This window comes from Acomys russatus, chromosome 29 (assembly GCF_903995435.1).
Source record: "Acomys russatus chromosome 29, mAcoRus1.1, whole genome shotgun sequence".
NCBI lineage: Eukaryota > Metazoa > Chordata > Mammalia > Rodentia > Muridae > Acomys > Acomys russatus.
The window spans coordinates 6,854,158-6,871,018 of NC_067165.1; the positions used below are offsets into that span (position 1 = coordinate 6,854,158).

The 16,861-nt window shown below is 46.4% G+C and overlaps 1 long non-coding RNA gene across 1 annotated transcript in view; it reads left to right on the forward strand.

The window, feature by feature from the left end:
• Positions 1–15: 15 nt before the first annotated feature.
• LOC127211723 (uncharacterized) overlaps positions 16–16,861 on the forward strand; it is a 50,585-nt gene continuing 33,739 nt past the window's right edge. The window contains exons 1-3 of the long non-coding RNA XR_007833453.1: positions 16–143; positions 14,162–14,258; positions 15,697–15,824. This is a non-coding gene — a long non-coding RNA (uncharacterized LOC127211723). The remainder of the gene's footprint in view (positions 144–14,161; positions 14,259–15,696; positions 15,825–16,861) is intronic.

A 16,861-nucleotide genomic window follows, 5' to 3' on the forward strand; every position in this document is an offset into this window, starting at 1 on the left:
AGCAAGGGACGGCGGCCGGAGACCCAGCGGAGCCGGAGAAAAAGACCGAAGGCCAGGCAGCCTGGCAAGTGCGCCGGCAGAGGCGCGCAGAGAAAGGCGCGGAAGAGCGGTGAGGATCGGACGCCTGGGGACCAGGTGGCCAGGTGCGCGGGCGCGGAGGCAGGGGAGCGCGCGGGGACACAATGGGGGCGGAAGCTGCCCCCAGCCTCCGAGACACCATGCGACAGGGCCAGAGAAGCAAGGTGGATATTTGAGGCCCTCGCCAGCGCGAGGTACCACCTTGTCGGGCGCCAGGACCCTTCTCAGAGAGGTTGTGTGCTACGCAGGAGACAGGCGGAGTGATGTCCTCTCAGGTTGACGAACACACTAATCCATTTAATTGGCAAAGCAATCGGAGGACCAGGAATTTTCACTGAATAGACGGCAGCTGAGGATCAGAGACAAATCATTTCCTGGGGCTCCTCCTGAGCCCAGCTGTCTTGAAAATTCTCCGAAAACCCCCTTTTCACTTCCACACTGGCATTGACATCTTGATGACCCCCTCCAACTCCCAAATACTGGGATTTGGGTGTGTGCCACCACACCCCGCTCTTTAAAGTCATCTTTTTTAAAAATTGTACTTTCTAGTTTACCTTTCTTTCCTTTCATCTCCTGCTCCCTCTTTTACCCACAATGTTTATACATCCCCTCTTAGCACGCCCTGCTATTGGCCAAGGACAATAGGGCAATTGTCTCAGGAATAAGCCTTTCCCCACATCTCAATTAGGGGCTGCCAACCTTCACAACTTGTTTCCAGACTACAAGGGCCGCGTTCTCATTCCTGTCTGAAGGTGCTCCCAGAGAGCGTCCGTTCCCCCAATGTACCCTGAGAGGGTGGACAGAAGATCCCCAAGGACTTACCCAGTTCCTTGGAGCCCGAGCTCCCTGTTTTCACAGAAGTATACAGTAGGAAGCAGTTAAAGTGATGCTCTCCTTTGCTGGGGCATGTGTGTGTGTGGGATCGCGACTCTGAAGGGCTCTGGTGTAAGCTTAACTGCCCCCCCCCCTCTCCCCGTGCTTCTCTTTCCTTTGTCCTCTAAGGCTGGTCCACAGATGGCGTTGTGTCCCCAGCCTCCAACCTGGGCACCTGAAGGGGTCAGATCTGGGTTTGGTGGAGGAATCAGGGGAATCATTAGGGAGAGAGATCAGTGAAGGAGTCAGCACAGGACCCGGAGGTGAAAGGGAGTGCAGAGATTGTGGACACAAAGGGGCTCCAAGTGAGGGGACAGGGAAGGATTTTGAGAGGGTGATGCCTTTAAGGGTCACAAAAAAGGAGCCAGATTTGATGGCATGAGCCAGTAGTCCCACCATTTCAGCAGGCTGAGGCAGGAGGATTGCTTGAGTCCAGGAGTTTAAGGCAAGCCTGGCAATACAGATCTCGTCTCAGAAATGAACTAGCACTTCTCTTTGGCATCAAGTATAGCTTAATGGTAGATCATCTGCCTAGCATGCGTGAGGGCCCAGGTTCAACACCGGCACCTTAAAACCAAGAAGGGCTGTTATTATTCTGTGGTCCCTGGAGACTGGGTTGGTTGGCTACCATTTTGACCTGTATCTATCAGAAGTAGGGGTGGAGCGGGGCATGGTGGCACACACTTTTAATCCCAGCAGGGTCAGAGGTAGGTGGATTGCTGTGAGTTCAAGGCCAGCCTGGTTTACAAAGTGAATCCAGCACAGCCAAGGCTACACACAGAGAAACCCTGTCTCAAAAAGCCAAAAAAAAAAAAAAAAAAAAAAGAACTAGAGATGGAGGGAGGAGTCCTTTGGGAAGAGGTGAGGCCTCATGAGACACGGTCAGCTGGCAAAACTGGGAATACAATTCCCCAAACCCTTTTCCAGTCAAGAACTAATTTATTTCTCCCTAGTACCAGAGAGGAAGGTTTATGCCCTTGAGAGAAACAAGCACAATGTTACACAGCCATCAATGGCCCAACTGGAGGTCTGCCATGACTGTCCAGCCAAGAGGTCCTTTAAATTCTTGATGAAGTATATAGGCTGCTATTAATAATGATTTTTTAACTGAAAAAAAATTATTTAAGATCATAAAGGCTGTCAATCGCTGTTTAAAATGTCAAAGAGTTGAGAGATAAATCTATTAAGCACTATAATTTGTTGTTGTTGGTTGTCTGGTTGGCTCCTGGCCATCCTGGACTCACTTTGTAGGTGAGCGCCACCACGCCCAGCTTTAAGCACTATAATTTTGAGGTCATTTCTGTAGTGACAAAGTTGTAGACACCTTTACTGTGCTCTTGTTTTGTTTTGTCACTTGTTTGAATTCTAGAAGGAAGTGCTGGAATTCAGTTGGAAGCGAGCATTAACAAGGATGTGATTTTTCCCTCTCCGTTATGTCTGGAAGAGTCTGTGGATTTGTGATCTTGTGTTAAAATCATCTGCTTCCTTTGGTTTAGCTCCTTCCTTAATATTTGTTCCTTTGTTATACCTGCTACGCTCCTTCATAATATTTTTCCTGAAGACACTTATTTCTCATCTATCCTATGACAGGCAATCTCTCATCTTGTATGTCATGTCAACTTGAAAATCTGTATATAAGCCAGGCAAAACATGTGTGTGCGTGTGTGTGTGTGTGTGTGTGTGTGCACGCGCGCGTGCACATGATTTGTTCTACCCGTCCATGAAACGCTGGTTGTTAGGTTTGGTAACAAGCATCTTTGCTTTCTGAACCATCTTGCCAACTGAAAACGTATTTTGAGTTATGTGTTTATTTTCTCATTTTGCAGACAAAGTGACTGAGATTCCCGAAGGTTAAGTGACGTTCCCAAAGCATATAGCCAGTGGCCATCCAAGTTCGTTCCCATTTTCCCTCCCAAGATGAAGTCTGTGAGCCAAAGCCTTTCATCCCCAGAAGAGGAAAACTGTATGAGAGAGCACAGAGAGAAGGGTGGGTGAGATGGAATCTGTTTTGCCAGGCTGAGCCAGGGTGAGCCAAGTGTCAACTTTCATTTCTGCTTTTGCTTTTCACATCTATTTATTCCTCCCAACAACCTGTACAGTGGTATTCTCTCAGAAAAACTAGCTAGTGTAGTGGAATGCACCTGTGATACCAGCACCTGGGAGGCAGAGGCAGGAGAATTGCAACAAATTCCAAGCCAGCTAAAGTTACATATCAAGACCTTATCTTTAGAAAGAAAGAAAGACCAGGAGTGGTGGTGGTGGTGGTGTGGAGTTGAGGCTTCATGCCTTTAATCCCAGTACTGGGAAGGCTTATCCGAGTTTCAGACCAGCCTGTTCTACAGAGTGAGTTCCAGGACAGCTAGGGTTATACAAAGAAACCCTGTCTGGAAAAACAAAAACAAAAAATGCTCCACCCCCAACAACAAAGAATAATCAAAGAAACAAAATCAACAAAACACGTATGTATTTTTTTTTATAAAAAAAAAAAGAATTGGAAATGTCAATAATCAAAAGAAAAAAAAATCATTCATAGTGACACACACACACACACACACACATACACACACACACACACACACACACACACACACACACACACACACACACACCTCCCTTGGTACCTGACCCCCAACAATTATGCACCAACTTTATGGATAGGAAAACCAAGTCCTAGACAGGACTAGTAAGTTAGTGAAGGACGTACAAGGAATAAGTTCCAGTTACTACCGGGTGGCAGTAGCTGGTCCCTCTCTGTTTGGAGCAGGAGCTGAGATAACTCCAGATGAAGCAGGTCTGGTGTGAGGCAAGCATCGGCACTAAGCCTTTCTGTGAGATACTCAAAACTGCACTGTTGATCTTGATGACCTGGCTCAGGGGCCAGTTCCCTCAAGAATAGCAGGGGAAAGAAACAGCCCCTCACCCCTTGCTCCTCCCTTGACTGTCAGTGGGGATGACCAGTCACAGAAGAGCAAACTGATCCCACTCCACTACCAGGCCGTGTGTGTGTGTGTGTGTGTGTGTGTGTGTGTGTGTGTGTGTGTGTGCCATGCTCTGGCAGCCATGCTCCATAGAGAGAGAGGGAAAGAGAGGAGGTGGGGGGAAGAGGAGAGGAGAGGAGAGAGAGAGAAAGAGAGAGAGAGAGAAAGAGAGAGAGAGAAAGAGAGAGACCCAGACCAACTGTGTCCCTATCTGCTCCATGTAAGGGAACCAGCATGCTGCTCACGTGTCTGGAGAAATGAAGAAAGGATGGCTTTGTAGCCTCTCCTCAGGGAGGTGGCATTCCCTTCACTTCCAGAATGGCACTGGGTCTCCTGAGACAAGAGAGCCGGTGGCCATGGTGGGACCATGGTCCAGATCCAGGACCAGTCAGCTCTTCCCACCCTTTCCTCAGGATTTATTGGGTCTGCTGTTTGCTTTACTTAGCAATCTTTGAGACACACAAAACGACAAAAAAAGACTAACGCAAAGATGGACTCTCCACTTAGTTTAAGGGGAAACATTTTTTTTTTTTTACTTTTTTTGAGACAGGGTTTCTCTCTGTGTAGCCTCGGCTGACTGTCGGGCTTGAAATCCCCCTTCCTCCACCTCCACCCCACAAATAGCCAGGCAGCCCCTGTCCTGACCTTACAATTCCTGAGCTCTTATTGATGCTGTCGCCTGTTTTGGATGTTTGAGCAATGTGTGGAGCTGCGTTGCCTGTGGTTTAAAATTTAAACACAAGAATCACACAGTTCTTCCAGAGATCGTTTCCCACCCAGGCTCATGTCTGTGGACTTTGTTCGTGCTGAGGCCCCTGCTCCATCTCATTGACTCATTTTTGCTGTGGTATAGTTTTCTGGCCTGTGTTCACATCATGATTTATTTAGTTCTTCTACAATTCCATTTCCTCTAAATTTTTTTCTCGTTTCCCTTCCTTCCTTTCTTCCTTTCTTCCTTCCTTCCTTCCTTCCTTCATTTCTTTATTTAAACTGATGCTTCTTTTTAAAAAAAATATTTTATTTAATTTTAATTTATGTGCATTGGTGTAGGGGTGTCAGATCTTGGAGTTACAGACAGTTGTGAGCTGCCATGTGGGTGCTGGGAATTAAACCCAGGTCCTTTGGAAGAGCAGGCTTAACCACTGAGCCATCTCTCCAACCCCAATTGATGCTTCTTTTAAAGCCTATTGTTGGGTGTGGTGGCACACAAGTTAACCCCAGCACTTCAGAGGCAGAGGCAAGTGATCTCTGTGAGTTCTGAGGCCAGCCTGGTCTACAAAGAGAGTTCCAGGGCAGCCAGGGCTACATAGAAAAAGTCTCGAAAAAAAAAAAAAACATGAAAAACAAAACCCTGTCTCGAAAAAACAAAAAACAAAACCAAACAGACAAACAAAAAAAGAGCACTGCTGGACCATCTCTCATGCCTCCAATCCTGGGCTCTCTGCAAATGCTTCTTTCCCCCTATGGAATGTGTCTGAGTCACCTAGTCTGACCTTCGGAAGTAACCATCAGAGGCCAGAAGAGGTTGTTGGATCCTCAGGAGCTAGAGTCATACTGTGTGTGTGAGGAAGATACCCAGAAGCCGTGGTGCACACCTACAGTCGTTTCTGCTTCCTCCATGTGGGTCCCAGATAGAATTCAAGTCATCAAGTCGTTGTCATGTTTGCACTTTTACCTGCTGAGCCCGCTTACTGACCTCGATGTCCCCCAACACTCCCACCCCCACAATGTATTTTGAACACCTGCTATGAGTCAGATGTTTGCTATGCTCAGGGTACCATGGAGATAAGACACAGAGCCATGTTAAGGCAAGAAGGAGAAGTGGGATGGGAAGAAGAAAAGCAATGGAAAGACGTTGGGAAAGAGCCCAGCAGGCGTTCTGGGTCAAAGTCCAGTGGAACAGGTGGGTGGCATGCTGGGAGGAGCTCAGGAGGACAGCATTCACCCTGCAGCAGGACTGTTGGGTTGAAGGAGTAGTTAAGACCAAGGAGATGAGCTCCAAGGATGGTTAATTCCCCTATCTCCACTAATCCCTCCATCTCAATCCTCTTCTGTGGCAGAATACAGATTAGCCTCTGTTAAAACCCCAGTAAAGAGTATCAAGTGAAACCAGGAAGCAGTAGGAAGAAAAGAGGGAGGGGGTTGAAGGGTGTTACTGTCTGGAGTAGAGGTGACTCTTATCTCTGCCTTCTCAACGTCTGTTCTCCCTCAAACACTTGCTTTTTTCTTTTTCTTGTGCTCTCTCTCTCTCTCTCTCTCTCTCTCTTTCTCTCTCTCTCTGTCCTTCCTTCATTCCTCCCTTCCTTCGTTTTCATTTATCCCTGGCTGAACATGACTTGATCCTCCTGCCTGCCTGCTAAGTGCTGAGAGAGAACTCCAGGCATGTGTCACCACGTCCTGTTTAAACCTTTCAGTTTTCATTTGGAGGACCATGCAAGATAAACATTTTATATTCTAGTGAGCTGGGTGTGGCTAGGTGACTGCATTGGTTTGTTTGTTTGCTTGCTTGCTTGTTTTTGTTTATTTATTTATTTGTTTATTTGTTTATTTATTGAGACAGGGTTTCTCTGTGTAGCCTTGCCTATCCTGGACTCTAGACAAGGCTGGCCTCAAACTCAGAGATGCGCCTACCTCTGCCTCCCGGAGTGCTGCATTTTAAATGATAAGACACACATAGGAGGAATACGGTTCAGACGGGCAGCCATCTTGAGCCATGAGAACGCTGGCAACATCCTGGGGAGGGCAGAGTCATGAGCCTGGGTTCTTGAGGAGCAGGGCAAAGGTCTGGCTTTTTACATGGGATGAAATAAACCATCTCTTTCCTTTTAGAGCAGCCAAATCTGTGTTGTCACAAAGTAGCAGAAACCATAGATGAAGCCGAAACAGGGCACTTATATGGGGAGGAGAGAGAGGAATCCTATTTGTCCACCATTTTGTTTGTTTTGCTATACCCTAGGCAGTATTTCTTAAAATGTGGCTTTTGGACAGTATCCAACAGAATAATCACTCCAGTGGGACCCAGGAATGTGAAAGGAGGTGCAGTCCCCTCTAGCAACCCTCAGGTTGGCCCTGCTGGAGGTTCCTTCTTCCACAGTATCTCCAGGATTACCTGTCCCCCAAGAATCCCCAGAGCAGCTTACTTCCACCAGTGCCGACATCCTCTGCCCTACAGTGACCTTCTAGCATTTAGACTTAGGACCCCTGTGGCAGCCAGGCTGTGCCGTGCCGACCCAGCTCACTATCAGTTCTCACTTAGATCACTAAGTCCTTCCTGAACTGGCCAGACTACCTTTCCAGACTCTTATCACTTGGCCATGGGCGGTACTGGCTCTATCAGAGCCAACATCTTTCTTCCTAAGGGCTTTTGCCCAAGCTACTCCATCCAGGTAGGACTGCATACCTCAGTCTCTAATTCTTTTGAAAAGTAGAGCTCTCAGCTTTAATGTCATTTTAAAAAATAATTCATTTAATTTTATTTTATGTGCATTGGTGTGAGGGTGTCAGATCCCCTGGAACTGGAATTACAGACAGTTGTGAGCTGCCATGTGGTTGCTGGGAATTGAACCCAGGTCCTTTGGAAGAGCAGTCAGTGCTCTTAACTACTGATCCATCTCTCCAACCCCCTTTAATGTCATTTTTCAGGGAGATGTTCTCTGATTCCAGAATAGGTCAAGTCCCCACTAATTGCAATTATGAAATAATCAGGGTAATTATTCATTTTCTCCACTATTCTCTAAGCTTCACCTAGGAGTGTGCCTGTTTTTTTTTCCCCCCACTGATGTACCCTAAAACATAGCAAGAGCCTGACACTCAGGCCCGACCTCAAGAAATATCTGCTGATGAGTGAATGTCTGCTCGGATTGTAATGCTCCAGAGAGACCCCTGACTTTCCTCTCTTCCTCCCTTTACCATCCATCTGTCCAACTTGGAACAAAATGACAGATGGTAATGAGGATGGGACACAGGATGCATTGGTATGATGAGAAATCCAACAGGAGCTGTAAAGAGAGCTCAACAAAAGACAAAGACCTTTGTCATAACTGCAACCGTCAGTGACACCTTGCTCAAACAAAACAAAGCAAGACACCACTGACTAGAGCCCATGGCTGGGGATCTATGTAGCACTGCTTCTCCACAACTGTATGTCCCACAGCTTCAGCTATCTACCGTGCGCTGTGGTCTGAAAATATTAACAAAAAACTCAAGAAATAAATAATTCACAACTTTTTTTTTTTTCTTTAACATGACAGAGTCTCACTGTGTAGCCCTGGCTGTCCTGGAACTTGCTTTGTAGTCCAGGCCAGTCTCAAACTCACATAGACCCACCTGCCTCTGCCTCCCAAGTGCTGGGATTAGAATTTTATGCCACCATGCCCAGCTCTGATTCATAATTTTAAAATTGCTGTTGTGGTTGCATGGTGAGCTCTTGAGCCGTCCTGGTTCATCCTCTCTCAAGTGTGAAACAAACTTTTGTCTAGTGCATCTGTACTGTGTGCTCTATTTATCCAGCGGTAGGAGAGGGGAGGAGAGAAGAGGCGAGGAAGAGAAGAAGGGAGGGGAGGAGGGGAGAGGAGAGGAGAGGAGAGGGGAGGAGACAGGAAGGGAGAGGGGAGGAGAGAGGGGAGGAGAGAGGAGGGGAGAGGAGGGGAGGAGAGGGGAGGAGAGAGAGAAGAAGGAAGGAGGGAGGGGAAGGGGAAGAGGAGGAGGAGGAGAGGAGGGGAGAGGGGGGAAGAGTAGAGGAGGAGGGGAGGAGAGGGGAGGGGAGGAGAGGAGAGAAGAAGGAAGGAGGCGAGAGGAGAGGGAAGGCGAGAGGAGGGGAGGGGGAGAGAGGGAGGAGAGGCGGGAGAGGAGGGTAGAGAGGGTAAGGGCGGAGAGCGGCGGCGAAGAAAGGAGGGAGGGAGAGAGGGGAGGAAGAGGGGAGGAAGAGTAGAGGAGAGGAGGGAGGAGGGGGAGGGGAGAGCGAGAAAGGAAGGTAAGGGAGGAGAGAGGAGAGGGAAGGAGAGGGGAGGAGAGAGGGGAGGAGAGAGGAGGAGAGGAGGAGAGGAGAGAAGAAAGGAAGGGAGGAGAGGAGAGGAGGAGAGGAGAGGGGAGGAAGAGGAGAGGAGGGGAGGAGAGGGGAGGGAGAGGGGAGGGGAGGAGAGAAAGAAAGGAAGAGGGAGAGAGAGGAGAGGGAGGAGAGAGAGGAGAGGAGAGGGGAGGAAGCGTAGAGGAGAGGAGGGAGGGAGGGGAGGGGAGGAGAGAAGAAAGGAAGGGAGGAGAGAGGAGAGGGAAGGAGAGGGGAGGAGAGAGGGGAGGAGAGAGGAGGAGAGAGGAGGAGAGGAGAGAAGAAAGGAAGGGAGGAGAGGAGAGGAGGAGAGGAGAGGGGAGGAAGAGGAGAGGAGGGGAGGAGAGGGGAGGGGAGGAGAGAAGAAGGAAAGGAAGGGAAGAGAGAGGAGAGGGAAGGAGAGAGGAGGGGAGAGGGGAGGAGAGAGGGGAGGAGAGAGGAGGGGAGAGGAGGGGAGGAGAGGGGAGGAGGAGGAGAGAAGAAAGGAAGGGAGGAGAGAAGAGGGGAGGAGAGAGGAGAGGAGGAGAGGAGAGGGGAGGAAGAGTAGAGGAGAGGAGGGGAGGAGAGGGGAGGGGAGGAGAGAAGAAAGGAAGGGAGGAGAGAGGAGAGGGAAGGAGAGAGGAGGGGAGAGGGGAGGAGAGAGGGGAGGAGAGGAGGAGGGGAGAGGAGGGTAGGAGAGGGGAAGGGAGGAGAGGGGAGGAGAGGAGAGAAGAAAGGAAGGGAGGAGAGGAGAGGGGAGGAAGAGTAGAGGAGAGGAGGGGAGGAGAGAGGAGGAGAGGAGAGGAGAGGAGGGGAGGAGAGAGGAGGGGAGGAGAGGGAGAATGAGAGAACACTTCTCTTATAGTATAGTATGATGGTTTATTAGTAGTTATTGTTGTTGATCTCTTACTGTGCGTATAATTAAGCTTTATCTCAGGTGTTTATATATAGGAAAACATAGTGTATGGAGGGGTTGATACTGTCTACAATTTCAGGTATCCCCCGTGGTCATTAATGTCAGTGGTGACAGGAACCTGGAGACACAGCTCCACACTTCTACTGGAAGTAGCCTGAGAAAGTCCCATAACCTTTGAGGACTTTGGCTCAGGGAAAACGGGATCCTTGGCTTTGACCCAGAAACGAATTCTGGGACTAGCCTGTATAGAGCCAAATTTATCAAAGATATCTAAGTACAGATTTTAAACATAAAGGTTATGAGAAAGAGGTGCTTGGGAAAAGGTCAAGACCCACCCACATGGGCATAGCATTCTCAAGGGAGAGTTGCAATTAGGTGTCCTGGCACTGGCTGCATATACCATCTCCATGGCTCTCAAGTTATATCTCAAAGGTTGCTAGGAAACCTCTTACTGGGCACCGTGGTGCACACCTCTTTAATCCCAGCACTCAGGAGGGAATCTGTGAATCTGAGGCCAGTCTGGTCCACACACTGAGTTCCAGGCTAGCTGAGACCATATCGTGAGACCTTGTCTCATAAAAGAAAAAGTTGTTATCTTTGTGTATGTATGTAGATGTGTGCATGCATACATGTGAACATGTGTCACGGCACATGGGTAGAGGTCAAAGGACTGCCCGTGGGACTCATTTCAGGCTTGAACTCAGGTTGGTTGTCAGGCCTGGTAGCAGGCACCTTTGTCCACTTTACCATCTCTCAGCCTTTTTTTTTTTTTTTTTTTTTTTTTTTTTTTGAGAAATGGAATTATAGGATGGCTCTGAAGATGCCTTGGATGGGTTACAATCTGATAAGATAAAAGCAGGAGCCACTAGGGTCGCACAAGGAGGCTAGAACACACATCTTTTTAATCTTTTTACTATAAAGAAAGTTTCTGGTTAGATTCCCAGAAAATTGCAGGTTTCCGGCTGGGAAGAAGTAAAGTCTTAAGCAAGTGTAATTGTGCTGGAATTCTTGGTTTTCAGCTGCCCAGAGCTTTCAACCAAGGCTAGAATGGGGGGGGTGTGTGTCCTTTTTTTCTTTCTTCCTTCTCGTGTTTCCACAGCTGTCCCTGCGTTTCTGTTCTGCCTCGTTAGGCGATACGTGTCTAACAGCCCCAGTGAAGAGGGACGATGGCTACAGTCTAAATAACGGTACATAGCTACAGCTTTAGGAATATGCTTAAAGCAAGCTCCGAAAATATTGATTAATACTAAAAGCTTAGCATGTAGCCAAGTTGTCATGTAATACAAGCCTAATGAAGAAGTATCTGGGTGACATAAGTAGGCGTTAGGAGATAATTAAAACCGTTAGTAGATAATCATAAATCAACTACTCAAGTGTTAACCGATAACCGGGGGATTAATTTAACACCAAGATCTTGGTAGATAATGCCAGCCAATGGCTAAGGTGAGAGCTGATAAGGACTTAAGCTGGCATTTTCCTGAGAGGAGATTTGTGTATGGTAGAGTGAGCCGAAATCTAGTCAAGTCTATAGAAATACGTATCTCAAGAGCACTAGAAAGTCATCGGTGGGACTCAGCTTTTTGTGTTTCTTTCTTTCTTTCTTTCTTTTTCTTTTCTTTTCTTTTTTTTTTTTTTTTTTTTGCTTTTCAAAACAGGATTTCTTTGTGTAGCCTTGGCTGTCCTGGAACTCACTCATTCTGTAGACCAGGCTGGCCTTGACCTCACAGAGATCCTCCTACCTCTGCCTCCAAGTGCTGGGATTAAAGGTGTACACCACCACAGCCTTCTGGACTCAAAATTTTTGAGGAATTAAAAAAAAAAAAACTTTAGTGTCTAGGTCTAGACCTGGACCAGTATGGAGCTAGCACTCAAATTTAACCATCCTAGTAGGAGCAAAGATGTTGTAAGAAAGACATCGTGTCTTTCACTTTGTCTATCAGATTTCTGAGACAATGGGCTCCAAGAAAATGGATTTCCTCCCAGTTTCGAGCTAATAGAAAGATTAGATGGAGACCCCCAGCTAAAGGGGCTCTTGTCCCCCAGAAAGAGATTTCACAGAGTTCTGACAACTTGTCAGACCACCTTGCAGGAGCCCAGGCAATGATGGATCAGGGATGGTGGGACCATACCTTGATTAGAACTGTTTAGTTATATAGACATCTTACTTTCTATTTAAACATAAATCTTGCATCAGGACCTTGAATAACTTGGAAAGAAGTCATTATGTTTTGTTCCTTTTTCTTATAAGGCCATAGTGAATAAATCTCCTTTCTAAACATAGATATGTATGTATACACACACACACACACACACACACACACACACAAAATCTCCCCAGAACCTTTTCAACATATTTGTCTCAGGATTGTACTCCTAAGGTCATATTCCAAATATATACATAAATACACACAGAAGAATGGATACATATTATTTTATATATTCACATATATTCTATATTTACACATAATATATAATTATGTAATATATTGTATATTGAATTAATATATTCGTATATCATATTTACTAGATAGGGTTTTGCTACTTAGCCTTGAAACTCACATGGGTCATTCTCATGGGTCTGAGGCATTGAGGTCCTTGACATGACCTTGCGCACACCAGTAAAATACACTCATATTCACTCAGGACTCCATTCATTCCCCATGTTTGTGTCCGTTTGTAGGTGTGTCACGTGAGGGATGGTACCTGTGGAGACCAGAAGTTTTAGAGTCCATGGAAGTGGTGTGATAGGTAGTTGTGAGCCGCCTGATGTACTGCTAAGCCATCTTTTCATCCCCGTTATCTGCTTGGGTTTTTGTTTAAGACAGTCTCTAGTGAGGCTGGCCTCAAACTCACTGCGTAGCAGGAGTAGCCCGAACTCCTCACTCTTCTGCCTTCTTTACCGCCAAAGTGTTGTATTTACAGGCAGGGACTACCAGGTCAGGCCTAAAACAACTTCTAAAAGCTTTGTTTCGACCGACCGGTGTTGTGTCATGTGCCTTTAATCCCAGCACTAGGAAGTTAGAGGCAGGCCAGTCTCTGTGACTTCAAGGCCAGCCCGGGAAACCCTGACTCAGAAAACAAACAAACAAACAAACAGAACCAAAATAAAACAAAAGAAAGAAATATTAAAAAAAAAAAAAAAAAAAAAAAAAAAAAAAAAAAAAGCATTAAAAAAAAAAAAAAAAAAAAAAAGAAAAAGCTTTGTTTCACTTATATACTCTAAAATTTTTGTTTGGTTTGGTTTGGTTTTTTTTGAGACAAGGTTTCTTTGAGTAGCCTTGACTGTCCTGGACTCACTTTGTAGACCAGGCTGGCCTTGAACTCACAGAGATGCACCTGCCTCTGCCTCCCAGAGTGCTGGGATTACAGGTCTGTACCACCACACCTAGCTCCTTAATTTTTTTTTTTTAATTTTCAATTATTTATCATTTTAAAATAAAACTTAATTTGTTATTGGGGGATCAGGTCTGCTATGGGTGTACAACTTTGTAGCATTGATTCTCTCCACCTTTTCTGTGGGTTCTGGGGGTTGAACTCAGATCACCAGGCTTGCATGGCAAGTCCTTTTAGCCACGGAACCATTTCCAAGTCCCTCTCCTACACATTTGCCTCAGACTTGTGCTCCTAGGATCATGTTCCAAATATACACACAAATACACAAAGAAAAATGACTAGGAAGTATAATACAAAAGATATATATGGCTTTATATATTCAAGGGAACACTGCCTATTTTGTTTTATTTTGTTTGTTTGTTTTTTCTTTTTTTTTTTTTTCTTTTTTTTTTTTTTTTTTTTTTTTGGTTTTTCGAGACAGGGTCTCTCTGTGTAGCCTTGGCCATCCTGGACTCACTTTGTAGACCAGGCTGGCCTCGAACTCACAGTGATTCGCCTGCCTCTGCCTCCCGAGTGCTGGGATTAAAGGCGTGCGCCACCACGCCTGGCTTTGTTTTGTTTTTCGAGACAAGGTCTCTCTGTGTTAACCTTGGCTGTCCTGGACTCACTTTGTAGACCAGGCTGGCCTCGAACTCACAGCGATCCGCCTGCCTCTGCCTCCTGAGTGCTGGGATTACAGGCATGGGCCACCACGCCTGGCTAACACTGCCTATTTATAACTGGCATATAATTCACTGAGGGGAAAGAAAACAGACAGAAATCATTAACCCACAAGGAAGAACTAAAAAAGAGTAGAAGGAAACAAACAAACAGACAGACAAAAACTATCACAGGTAGGCAGCATGGTTCGGTGGGCAAAGGCAGTTGCTGCTAACTCTGATGACCTGAGTTCTCTCCCAGGATCCCAAATGAGGCAAGACAAGAACGGATTCCCACGGGCTGTTCTCTACTCCCACACATGTGCTGTGTGGTATGCGCCCCTCCCACTCCCTGTCTAGTAAATGTAAAAAAAATCTTGTGCTCTGGGGTGCACCAGAAGGGGCCTTGGGAGGCTTTGTGGACCAGGTGGTGTCCAGGGCCTATAGGGGATTCCAATGTGCATGAGAGGGGCTTCCAGTCTGGAGAAACCACGATGGGCCAAAATGCTGAGCAACAGGTACACCGACATCAGGAGACAGTGGAGTGTTTGTTTTAGATAAAAGAATGTAATCTAGCAAATCATTTACAAAACAGAGAGAAAAACTCTTAAATCTGGGGCCAATATCTCCCACACAGTAGCTGAGGACCGCTCTCCAGGATGCCCCAACCCTGGGATCAAATCCACAAGTTCAAACCTTCCTTAACACAAATTGTCTCCTCTTTGAAGAAGCAAAACAGTGCAACCATACACACTCAAACCATGGGAATGAAGTCTCACCCCGCATGACTCACTTGTGACCAGTCGTGAGGCTATCAAGACAAATCTGCTCAATTCCTTTCCCTCACGCGTCACCACAGCATTAAACAGGCTTCCTCAAATGACAAGGAGAATCCGATCATGGCTCTAACAGTCCAAACTTTGCAAAAAAAAAAAAAAAAAAAAAAAAGATAATAAAATAAAATACGTGGCTTATCAAAACCACAGGCATTTTGCCGGGAGTGGTGGCGCATGCCTTTAATCCCAGCAGAGACAGAGGAAGGTAGAGACAGGTGGACCGCTGTAAGTTTGAGGCCAGCCTGGTCTAGCCAAGGCTACGCAGAAAAACCCTGTCTCCAAAAGAAATAAAAAGTCAGGCAGGAATCCTGGAAAACAGAAACAAGAGGATCTCCCTCCAGGGTCTCTGGTCAGCCAATCTGGCTTAATCAACAAGCTCAGATTCCCCAGAGAGTTCTTTTGTTGTTGTTGGTTTTTTGAGACAGCTTTTCTCTGATAGTCCTGGCTGTCCAGGACTCACTTTGTAGACCAGGCTGGCCTTGAACTCACAAAGATCCACTTACCTCTGCCTCTCTAGTGCTGGAATTAAAGGCACGCACAACCATGCCTGGAGAGATCTTTTTTTTTTTTTTTTTTTTAATTTAAATTTATTTTTAAATATTTAGTCACTGTACATCGCAATCATAGCCCCCTCCCTCACTCCCTCCCATTCCCTCTCCCTCCTCTTAGCCCTCCTTCCCTCCTCTAGTCCTCAGAGAGGGGAAGCCTCTCTCTTACCAACTGACCCCAGCAGCCTCATCAGGACTGCCTGCATCCTCTTCCTCTGTGGCATGGTAAGGCACCCTGTCAGGGGAAGTGATCAAATTGTAGCCAACAGAGTCCATGGCCAGGGGACAGCCCCTGCTCCCTTAATGCGGGACCGGTGTGGAGACTGAGCTCCCGTGAGAGATCTTATGTTCTATACGTATTGCAATGCTCACAAACTTGTGGACTAAATGGTTCAAATTTCTTCCCCAATCAGGGATAAGAGAAGAAAAGCAAACCCCACTGCATGGCTCCCCAGAGCTGATGGCTTCTGGCCCAGATGCCGGAGAAGAAATGCTCATCCTTCCTTGCCGGGCTGGCTACTAATTATTTGACCACGCTCCAGTGAGTATATGCACAACACAAAATGGACTTGTTTTTCCTTTTACCCTTTCTTTCTACTGGGAGGGGAAGGTTACAAGGGACGGGAGCAGACATGGGGGAACTGGAAGGTGAGTGCCACGGGTGCATGATGTAAGAGTCTCAAATAATCAGTTTTCAAAAAGTTCTTAGAGGGAGTGTGGTGGCACATACCGGCTGGTCCTGGCTTGGGTGACAGAGTTGGGACGACAAGGGCCCCAGATGCCTTCCCTAAGAACATAGCAATCAAAGGAGCTGCTGTGTCTGGAATCCTTACTGGCCACCTGTAGTCTGCAAATTTCTCTCGGCATTGTTTACTTTTCTCTTGGCTGTGATAAAATATCTGGCTAATGTAACTTAAGGGAGAAAAGATTTCTCTTGGCTCACAGTTTCAAGGAGTACCAGACCATCATAACCAGAGAGGCTTAGTGGTGGACGGGCTCCTGGTGGTGACTGGGGTCATATACCTGCCCTATATATAAAAGGTTTCATAACCCACCCACCCTCAACCAAAACAGTGCCACTAGCTGGAAACCAGGTGTTCAGGTATATAGCCTGTGGTGGTGGTGGGGGAGCTCACATTTAAATTATAACAAGGTCTTTCACCTATTTTCATTGTGGTGCATGATTGATCATAACTTTTTAATCGATCATTAAATGCTTAGCTTGATTGAAAAAAATAAAAAAGTTAGCCAGGTGGTGGTAGTGCATTCCTTTAATCCTAGCACTCAGGAGGCAGAGGCAGGTGGATCGCTGTAAGTTCAGGGTCCAGGCTGGTCTACAAAGTTAGTCCAGGACAGCCAAGCCTACACAGAGAAACCATGTCTCGAAAAACAAAAAAAATTTAAAAATTTTTAAAAATTAAAATAAAAGCCTTTAATATCTGTATCAAATTACTACTGACAGTGTTTATTTCTATTTTATTATTTGTGGTTTTTTGTTTGTTTTTTGACACAGGGTTTCTCTGTGTAGCCCTGGCTGTCCTGGACTCCTTTTGTAGACCAGGTTAGCCTTGAACTCAC